Source organism: Chenopodium quinoa, unplaced genomic scaffold (genome assembly GCF_001683475.1).
Source record: "Chenopodium quinoa cultivar QQ74 unplaced genomic scaffold, ASM168347v1, whole genome shotgun sequence".
Lineage (NCBI taxonomy): Eukaryota > Viridiplantae > Streptophyta > Magnoliopsida > Caryophyllales > Amaranthaceae > Chenopodium > Chenopodium quinoa.
This window is the reverse complement of record NW_018743850.1, coordinates 4,421,676-4,430,181: the sequence shown is the minus strand read 5'-3', so window position 1 is coordinate 4,430,181 and position 8,506 is coordinate 4,421,676. Positions and strand designations below refer to the sequence as shown.

Below are 8,506 nucleotides of genomic sequence, written 5' to 3'. Positions count from 1 at the left end.
AATAACATGGGAGATCAAATGTTGAATGATTGATTACTTTTTCAGAAACTAATTTGTTTTCTAATGTTAAAATGAATGACATTATAGATTGATATCAAAACATGAAAACTCGCCGTGAACAATTGTAATAGTTTTATAGTACTATGTGTTTGTAATATGTTATTTGTAGTAATTTCGGCTCATTATGACTGTAAGTTTCCAAGATTATTAACAACTGCTAGGAAACACCAATTCGTGGTTCAATCTTTATTCTAAACCATATATTAAAGCAGAGTATGCATCCAAATATGAGCATGCAAACAAATATGCTGACTTTTGGTGTGACATAAGCATAAGAATGTACGTACATGCTTTCTTCCGTTTTATATATAGCTCTGTAACATATTAACATAATCTAAGCAACATAATCCCTAGCTTAATAGTAAAATAAAAATGGTTGTTGCTGAAGAACCACAAAGGCTTCATGTAGTCTTCTTTCCTCTTATGGCGGCTGGCCATATGATCCCAATCTTAGACATGGCGAAAATTTTCGCAACACATCATGTCAAAACTACCATAGTCACAACACCTCTGAATGCACCAACCTTCACTAAACCACTAGAAAGTTACAAAAATGTCGGTCCTTCAATCGACATTGAAATCATCCCATTTGATTCTAAAGAAGCTGGCCTTCCCGAGGGAGTCGAAAATTTTGAGCAATTCACTTCAGATGAAATGGCTATGAGGTTGGTGAAAGCCACTGAGATGCTACAAGAATCACTAGAGAAAGTCATAGAGAAACACTAGCCTAATTGCCTAGTTGCTGGTATGCTCTTGCCTTTTGCTACTGATGTTGCAGCCAAATTTAATATACCGAGGTTAGTATTCCATGGTACTAGTTGCTTCGCACAATGTTTGATGCAAGCACTTAGGTAAGTATGAGCCTTACAAACAAGTTTCATCCGATAAGGAGGAATTCGTTGTCCCTCACTTTCCTCATGAAATAAAACTTACAACATCTCAATTACCTACATTTTTGAAAGGGATAGGAGAAAAACAGATCAATGATGAATGGATGAAAATATTCGGTCATGCTACGGAGGCTGAGGAGAGGAGCTACGGCGTTATTATAAATAGCTTTTATGAGCTAGAGCCTGATTACGCCGAGTATTATAAAAAGGTAATGGGTAGGAGGGCATGGCATATAGGTCCTGTTTCACTATGCAACCACGGAAAAGAAACTAAGTTTCAAAGGGGAAGGATTCCTCTATTAATGAGTTTGAGTGCCTCGAGTGGCTCAATTCAAAGAAGCCTAGCTCAGTTGTTTAGATTAGCTTTGGTAGCTTAGCAGAAGTCTCAACCTTGCAACTCCAAGAGATTGCAATGGGCCTAGAAGCTTCCAATCAAGGTTTTATCTGGGTGGTGAGGAGAAACAATAATGTAAATGGTGGTGAGGAGGAGAAAAATGAGTGGTTACCACATGAATTTGGAAAGAGGATGGAAGGAAAAGGACTAATTATAAGGGGTTGGGCACCGCAAGTGTTAATTTTGGACCACGAAGCTATAGGAGCATTTGTGATACATTGTGGATGGAACTCAACTTTAGAAGGTGTGTCATGTGGAGTTCCTATGGTAACTTGGCCAGTATTTGCCGAACAATTTTTTAATGAAAAATTGGTGATAGAGATATTAAAGATCGGGGTTAGTGTGGGAGCTAAGGAATGTAACAGAGTGGTGGAGCGGATCGTGAAACGTGAAGATATAAAGGAGGCTATAAGAAAAGTTATGGTGGGAGAAGGGGCTTTGGAGATAAGAAATAGAGCAAAGAAGATAAAAGAATTGGCAACAATGGCTTTTGAAGTCGATGGGTCATCATATTGTAACATGCAATCCTTAATACATGAATTGATCTCCTATAATGCCTAAGTATATTCACTCGCACTAAAGATAAGTCACTACGATCTATATATTTTCGCTTTTGCTATGCATTCAAAATCTTAACAACTTTGTTGTTTAAAACAGCTACAAATCTTTGTAAGATGTTAATTTATTGTGGGTTGGATATGATATTGTGACATAGTACTAATTTGAATCTTGGTGGCTTGCCTATTTTTTTTACTAATTTCTAATACTTCAAAGTTTTGTCATGCTTTTTATCGTTTAAGTATAATCTTTTCAAATAACACATGTAAATGTTTCACATTGATAAAAGATGAGAAAGTTATACACTTTATGAGAAATTATTCCTACAATTTTCCTTATGTTTTGGGATGGAAGCTTCTAAGATTTGTGAAATAGACTCTATCTTATTAACGAATGCATGAAATTTACATTGTACATCAGGGTGTACCATGCTAATGGTAAACCTGGATGAAAATTGTCATTCAAAAAAAAAAAAAAGTCAGCTTCCTAAATTTATCCTACTTAATTGAAGGATTTTTGTTATTTCCTTTCCATAATTTTAGCTTCTCATATCCATAATTGTTCATTATCAGTTTTTGAAAAAATAGAGAATTTTTGGAGAGAAAATAAAATTTCAAGAGAAAGAATTAATTTTTTTAGAGAGAAAATGATGGCTCATGGTGAATTTCGTCACAATCTATGATTGTCGAATTGCACTTGATGAAAGAAAGAAATAATTTTTTTTATTATTATTTTAGGTTTTTTTTAATTTTTTTTTTATTTATAAATTTGTGTTATTTTCGGAGGTTGAAGATGAAGTTCTTTTGGATTAAGATAAATGTCCTTTTATCAGTATTTTTGATCCATATTTAGAGGAATGAATATGTTCATTGAGTTTAATTAATATGCTCTTTGGGTCTAAACTATATGTTCTTTATAGTCACAAACTATGTTCCTTTGGATTTGAACTATATATGTGTTCTTTACGTTACAAACTATGTTCATCTAATTGCGTATTTTTTTCAAAAAAAAAAAAAAAAAAAAAAACCACTAATTGTATATATGTATATTTTTTGAAATCAGGAACATAAAGGTTGATGAAAACGACATGCTTTTTTTTTTTTTTTTTTTTTTTTGAGGAAAGACTACTTTTGGGACCCCTTCTATGGATGATTGATTTTCCGATAGATTCTAAAGAACATTCTCTATATTAATAAAGAATATGATAATATTATTTAAAAAATATTATTTACCCAACATGTTAAAACATAATTCAAAAAAAAATTTCACAATAAATAATGAACATCGTGTGACAATAAAGATACATTAAAATTACAATCAAATAATATAGACATTTAAAAATCATATAATGAACATCATAATAGATACACATGACCAAGATGAATATTATAACAAAATATAAAAATATATAATTGGTTATTTATTTAGACAATTTTTTTAAAAAAAGAAAGAGAACGGAATAAAAAAAATTGGAATTTCAAATTTTAAAATTTGATATTTAAGAATGAAATCTTGTTACAAAAAATTAATTTTAGAGAGAGAAATTATAGAAAATTGAATATTTTGAAATGATTTGACATCTTTTACCTTTTTTAAAAGTTGTTTTACCAAAATTATCACATTCTTTATATTTCGATGTTGTGTTCTTTTATAAAGTCATGATGTTCATTACAAATATAAGTTATGTTCTTTCTGCTTTTTTTTTTAAAACTAGTTTTGATCTGGGTGTACCATGCGTATGGTACACTTGGGTGTACCAACCAACGATTATGGATGGAGCCCAAGTCCAAATAAGCTTTTTTTCTTTGTACAAAAGTCACATATTTTGGTTCAAAAATTTTTTAGCCAATAATCACTTATTTTGGTACAAATTATTTGATTTTGATACAAATATGTGCTTACTGTGATAGTTAGGCGTCAACATACAGTTCCCCACCATGTACTCCAGTTTCACGAGTTGTGTCATCAAGAAAAGGCTCGAGCTATGTACTATTTGAAAGTGATTGAATGCTTGCCTTTTCATTCATTAAACGTGGAGTATATAAACAATGTAAAGGAGGGTCAATAGCCTAAGATTAAGGAACTAATTTAATTAACTAGCTATAATTATGCAAAAGATACATAACTAATTTAAGATATAGGAAAATTTGTTAGAGAGGTCCTTTTACGTAGACCATTTTGTGGTAAAGGTCCTTTTATAAAAAAAAAAAGGTGGCACCAAAGGTCCATTTATCACACTTAGGTTGTGATAAAGGTCTTTTGACCGAATTTCGACCATTGATTTTTTTTTTTTCGGCCAAAAAAAATCACGTGAATTGCATGTGACTAATTAAAATCGTTTCCCCCCACCCCCTTTCCAGCAAATAGCTCCGGCCAAAATCTCCTTCATGGGTCCACGGAGTTCTCTTGGCAACTGGAATCCCACAATACTCCTCTTCATCAGTGTGTGTTGGGATGACATGCTACAATAAAAATGAAACAATTTAAATCCCAAAATTGAAATCTCGGAAAATGGAAATGCAATAAAACCAACAATAACAAATAAATTCATATAATTAACAAAGGGGTTTTAACTTGATGACTTGGTTCGAATTGCCTTTAATTGCCTTCAATTTTGATGGGAGGGACAAGAATCGAAGTTTGATGAATTTTAGAGAGAAATAGGGTTTGAATAGAGGGGTTGAAAAAAAAGAAATTAGGGGAAATTAGGGCTTAATAAAGAAAAAGTGAAAAAAATGATTTTAAGTAGTCACGTACAACTCACGTGACTTTTTTTGCCCTAAAAAAAGGTTAATGGCCGGAATTCGATCAAAGGACCCTCGCTACAACCTAAATATGATAAAAGGACCTTTGTTGTCATCTTTACCACAAAGTGGCCTATACTTAAAAGGACTTTTTTGACAAATTTTCCTAAAATATGTACAATAAAAACATAATATATTTGCTATACATAATCTAACAGTATTAAATCTAACTTATGTTACATGTAACATACAACGAATAAAGACTTCTAGTGCTTGTTATGCCAAAATTATCACTACAGGTTCAAATATCTGCAGGTTGCTAGATTGCAGGTTATAGGTTGCTATGAAGTCAACGACCTGGTTACCAGGTGTCAAGGGAAATTAAATGAAGATCTTTCCAATGAATATTCTAAAATAATCCAAGTTTCAATAAGTCAAGATACGTGCCATAAGAATAGGAACCATAAACTACAACTAAATAATGGCAAAGAACAAGTCAAACCATAACAGATAAGTAAAAGAAGAGTATGGCATGAATCTCGGAGCTAAACCTGGCAACTAACCCCGATTTTCAAGTGATCAACAAAGGAGCCATTGCAAAGCTTCAAAAGGCTTTTCTATTATAAATATAAGGAAAACATTGAAAAAAGACTTGATATGAGCCCTAAGCCTTACATTCCATAGAATTAGAAATTAGCAACTATATTATTACAGATTCATTCTTGATAAAATTACAACCTACACTGTACTTGTATTTCATTCTCAAGTAGATTGGTGGGCTTAACGCCACCCGTAGTTTTTACCCTTATTATTGGGGTTTTCTACGTCATCATATCGTCTCTCTCTCCTCCTTTCCCTTTCTTCTTTTCCTTTAAATCATTTATCTTTATTCCTTGAACATGTATCAGCATTTGCATATTTATTAATCTAGTTGTTGTCCTACAGAACCTGATCTAATAAAAAACCTAAACAGTTTGGCGCCGTCTGTGGGGATACAGTTAGATTACCACTCATTTCGATTTATCATTCTCGTTTCTATTTTCATTTCCATTCTCATTCGCTATACCACTCATTTCGATTTATCATTCTCGTTTCTATTTTTATTTCCATTCTCATTCGCTATGGCTGGTTCATCCCAAGATCCTACCATGGATGAGATCCTCGAGCAATTACAGGAGACCAGAGATGAGTTGAATGCTACCCGAGAGCAGAACCAAAAGCTCCCGAATGAATCCCAGTCCCGCCAAGAAACTTTGGAAAAATTGAACAGGGAACTTGAATCTGTCAAGAGCACCAGGAGAAGAAGGGTCAAAACCGATGACACCCCCCCCCCCATTTCTCCCTAGTCTCATCCAACGAATCTGATGAAGAGGGGGAAAAGTATAAAAAAAACCTAAGAAGAAGACTAATGAAGAAGACGCTGACCCATAGCCAAAAAGGTGGTTGTAATTGAGGCCTCGAACCAGAAAGATGAAGCTCTTGACTCGGCTACCAAGTGCGCCGAAACCTTTGGCCTATGAATCTCCTGATGGATTTAATGAGTCTCCCTTCATGGAGGAGATTGCGCGAGTTCGGATTCCCAAAAAGCTGAATATTCTAGTATTCCCAAGCTGTACGATGGGACCACTGACCCTCAAGTTCATGTGGCCCAATACAAGCAAAGGATGTGGCAGCTATCAATTCCGTGGGAGCTTATTGAGCCTACCATCTACAAGTCCTTTGGTGCTACTCTATCTGGACCTACACTCCAATGGCTAATCAATCTGAAGCCAGGATCTATGAACAGCTTCTCTAGCTTAGCGAATAAGTTCTATCAACAGTTTGCAACCAGCAGGGAGTTGGAGAAGAATAGCAACGACATGTACCGCGTTGTCCAGAAGTAGAATGAGACAACCAAAGAATATTGGTGCAGGTTCAACAGAGAGATGGTCAACATCAAGAACTGCGATCATTCAACTGCCACAGTAGCATTCCGCCAAGGTCTCAATTGTCAATCCAGATTGTATTATGAGTTGGCCAGATATCCTTGTGCCACTTTTGAAGAAGTCAGGACCAGAGCAATGGCCGAAGTTCGTGCTGAGGAAGCTGAATCCATTTAAGTGCTCATTTGGAGTATTCGCTGGTAAGCTTGGGGCAACTTGGGAAGGTCCATACCAGATTGACAAGGTAATTGGCAAAAGAGCCTACAGGTGAATAACGCCAGAAGGTAATCTAGTACTTAATTAGAAGATGGAATGCAGCACACCTGAAAGCTTACCATTTCTTAGAACTTTCTAAGTTGTCTCTAAGTTTCTTCTAAGTTTTTTTTAAGTTATTTCTAAGCTGTTTCCATATGGCTAGCATGTTTTAATTATTATTGTTAGGATGATCATGTTAGTGTGCTAGTTTTATAGGTGCATATGTACTCAGCTTTTGCTGGTTCATATTTTGTTGTTTTATGTTTGACTTTACTTTGGATTGGCCCTATTATGACTCATTTTTTATGGCAAGTAGTGAGGTTGAGATAAAGAGAAAGTGACAGGTACTTGAAGCATGAAGAGTATGATAGGACGAGTGTTGAGAGTTACTTATTATGCTTTCTTAGACTTTACTTTATTTTTAATTATTGATGATTTATTATTGAACTAACGTTGTTTGATTTCTTACGTTTAAGTATTGGTTTTTGAAGAGCCATATGTTGCTTCCAACTTGTGAGTGGTTTTATTTTAATTACTTTGGTTTTGAGGTTGTGAACTCAAGTCATTTATTTTAAATGTCTTATTTGGTTTAAGGCTTCCGTTGTGTGACTTTGAAAATCCTTAGCCATTTTCACGGTGGTGGTAATATTTTTGTTATTTCCTAAATTGAGTTTTATTAAGGGTAAAAAGGGTATTCTTATAAAAGGAGGAAATTTCTAAGATATTACACAGCCGTATCCTAGGTATTAAATTTAGTTGGGTTGTATTTAATGGGATGTGATTACAGTGGCAGATCTAGCAATTGTTATGGGTGGTTTCAAATTAATATGAAACAAATTATATTAAAATTATTTATAAATTAACAAATCAAGTGAAAAAATCTTAGATAAATTGTTAAGATTGTATATTGTATCGTAGACTTTGAGTATATTTTCCAAAAAAGATGCATTATTAATGGGTAAAAAATAAGTGCAACTTCATATACGTTGTATTTACTTTTCAATAAAGTTATTGGTGATGGGTTTATGAAGAAAAAAATTACAAAATATGCACATACATGAGAGGATTTTTTTTAAAAAAATCATATAATATGGCAAATTCATGACAAGATGTTAATAGTATTCTAAAGTTTTGTAAGTTGAAAATAAATTAAAGAGAAATTTGTGTATCAAGTGTATGTGTTAAATATGACTTTATATATGAATACTGTATCGTTTATTAGAAAAATCATTTTATTATTTCAAAATTAATAAATCGATAAATTAAACTATGGGCTAAGATAATAAATAACGTGTCATATGATAAAATTGATTGGAAATAATACTTGTCCCAAAATATATGATACAGTCAACTTTGCACACATGTCAATGCACTAGTTTGACTTTATTTTTATATGATTAAATGTTAATGAAAATTATTTTTAAAATTATATATGAAACTTTATATTAATACCTATCTCACAACATAATTTATGATAAAATATATTTTTATTATGTTATTAAAAAATTATAGTCAAAGTTAATACATGAATAGTGAAAAAAGTCCAACTTCCCAGATATTTTGGGACGGAGGGAATAATATTTTGATATATTTCCCTATTTAAATTCATCATTCTTTATATCTTCTTAATAATGATGTAAAAGTTTATATCTTCTTAAGAATGTACCTAAAAGTAATATGTTG

The 8,506-nt window shown here is 32.9% G+C and overlaps 1 pseudogene; it reads left to right on the top strand.

The window, feature by feature from the left end:
• The first annotated feature begins 345 nt into the window (after nt 1-345).
• LOC110685634 lies at nt 346-2,135 on the top strand (annotated as a pseudogene).
• The last annotated feature ends 6,371 nt before the right edge of the window (nt 2,136-8,506 follow it).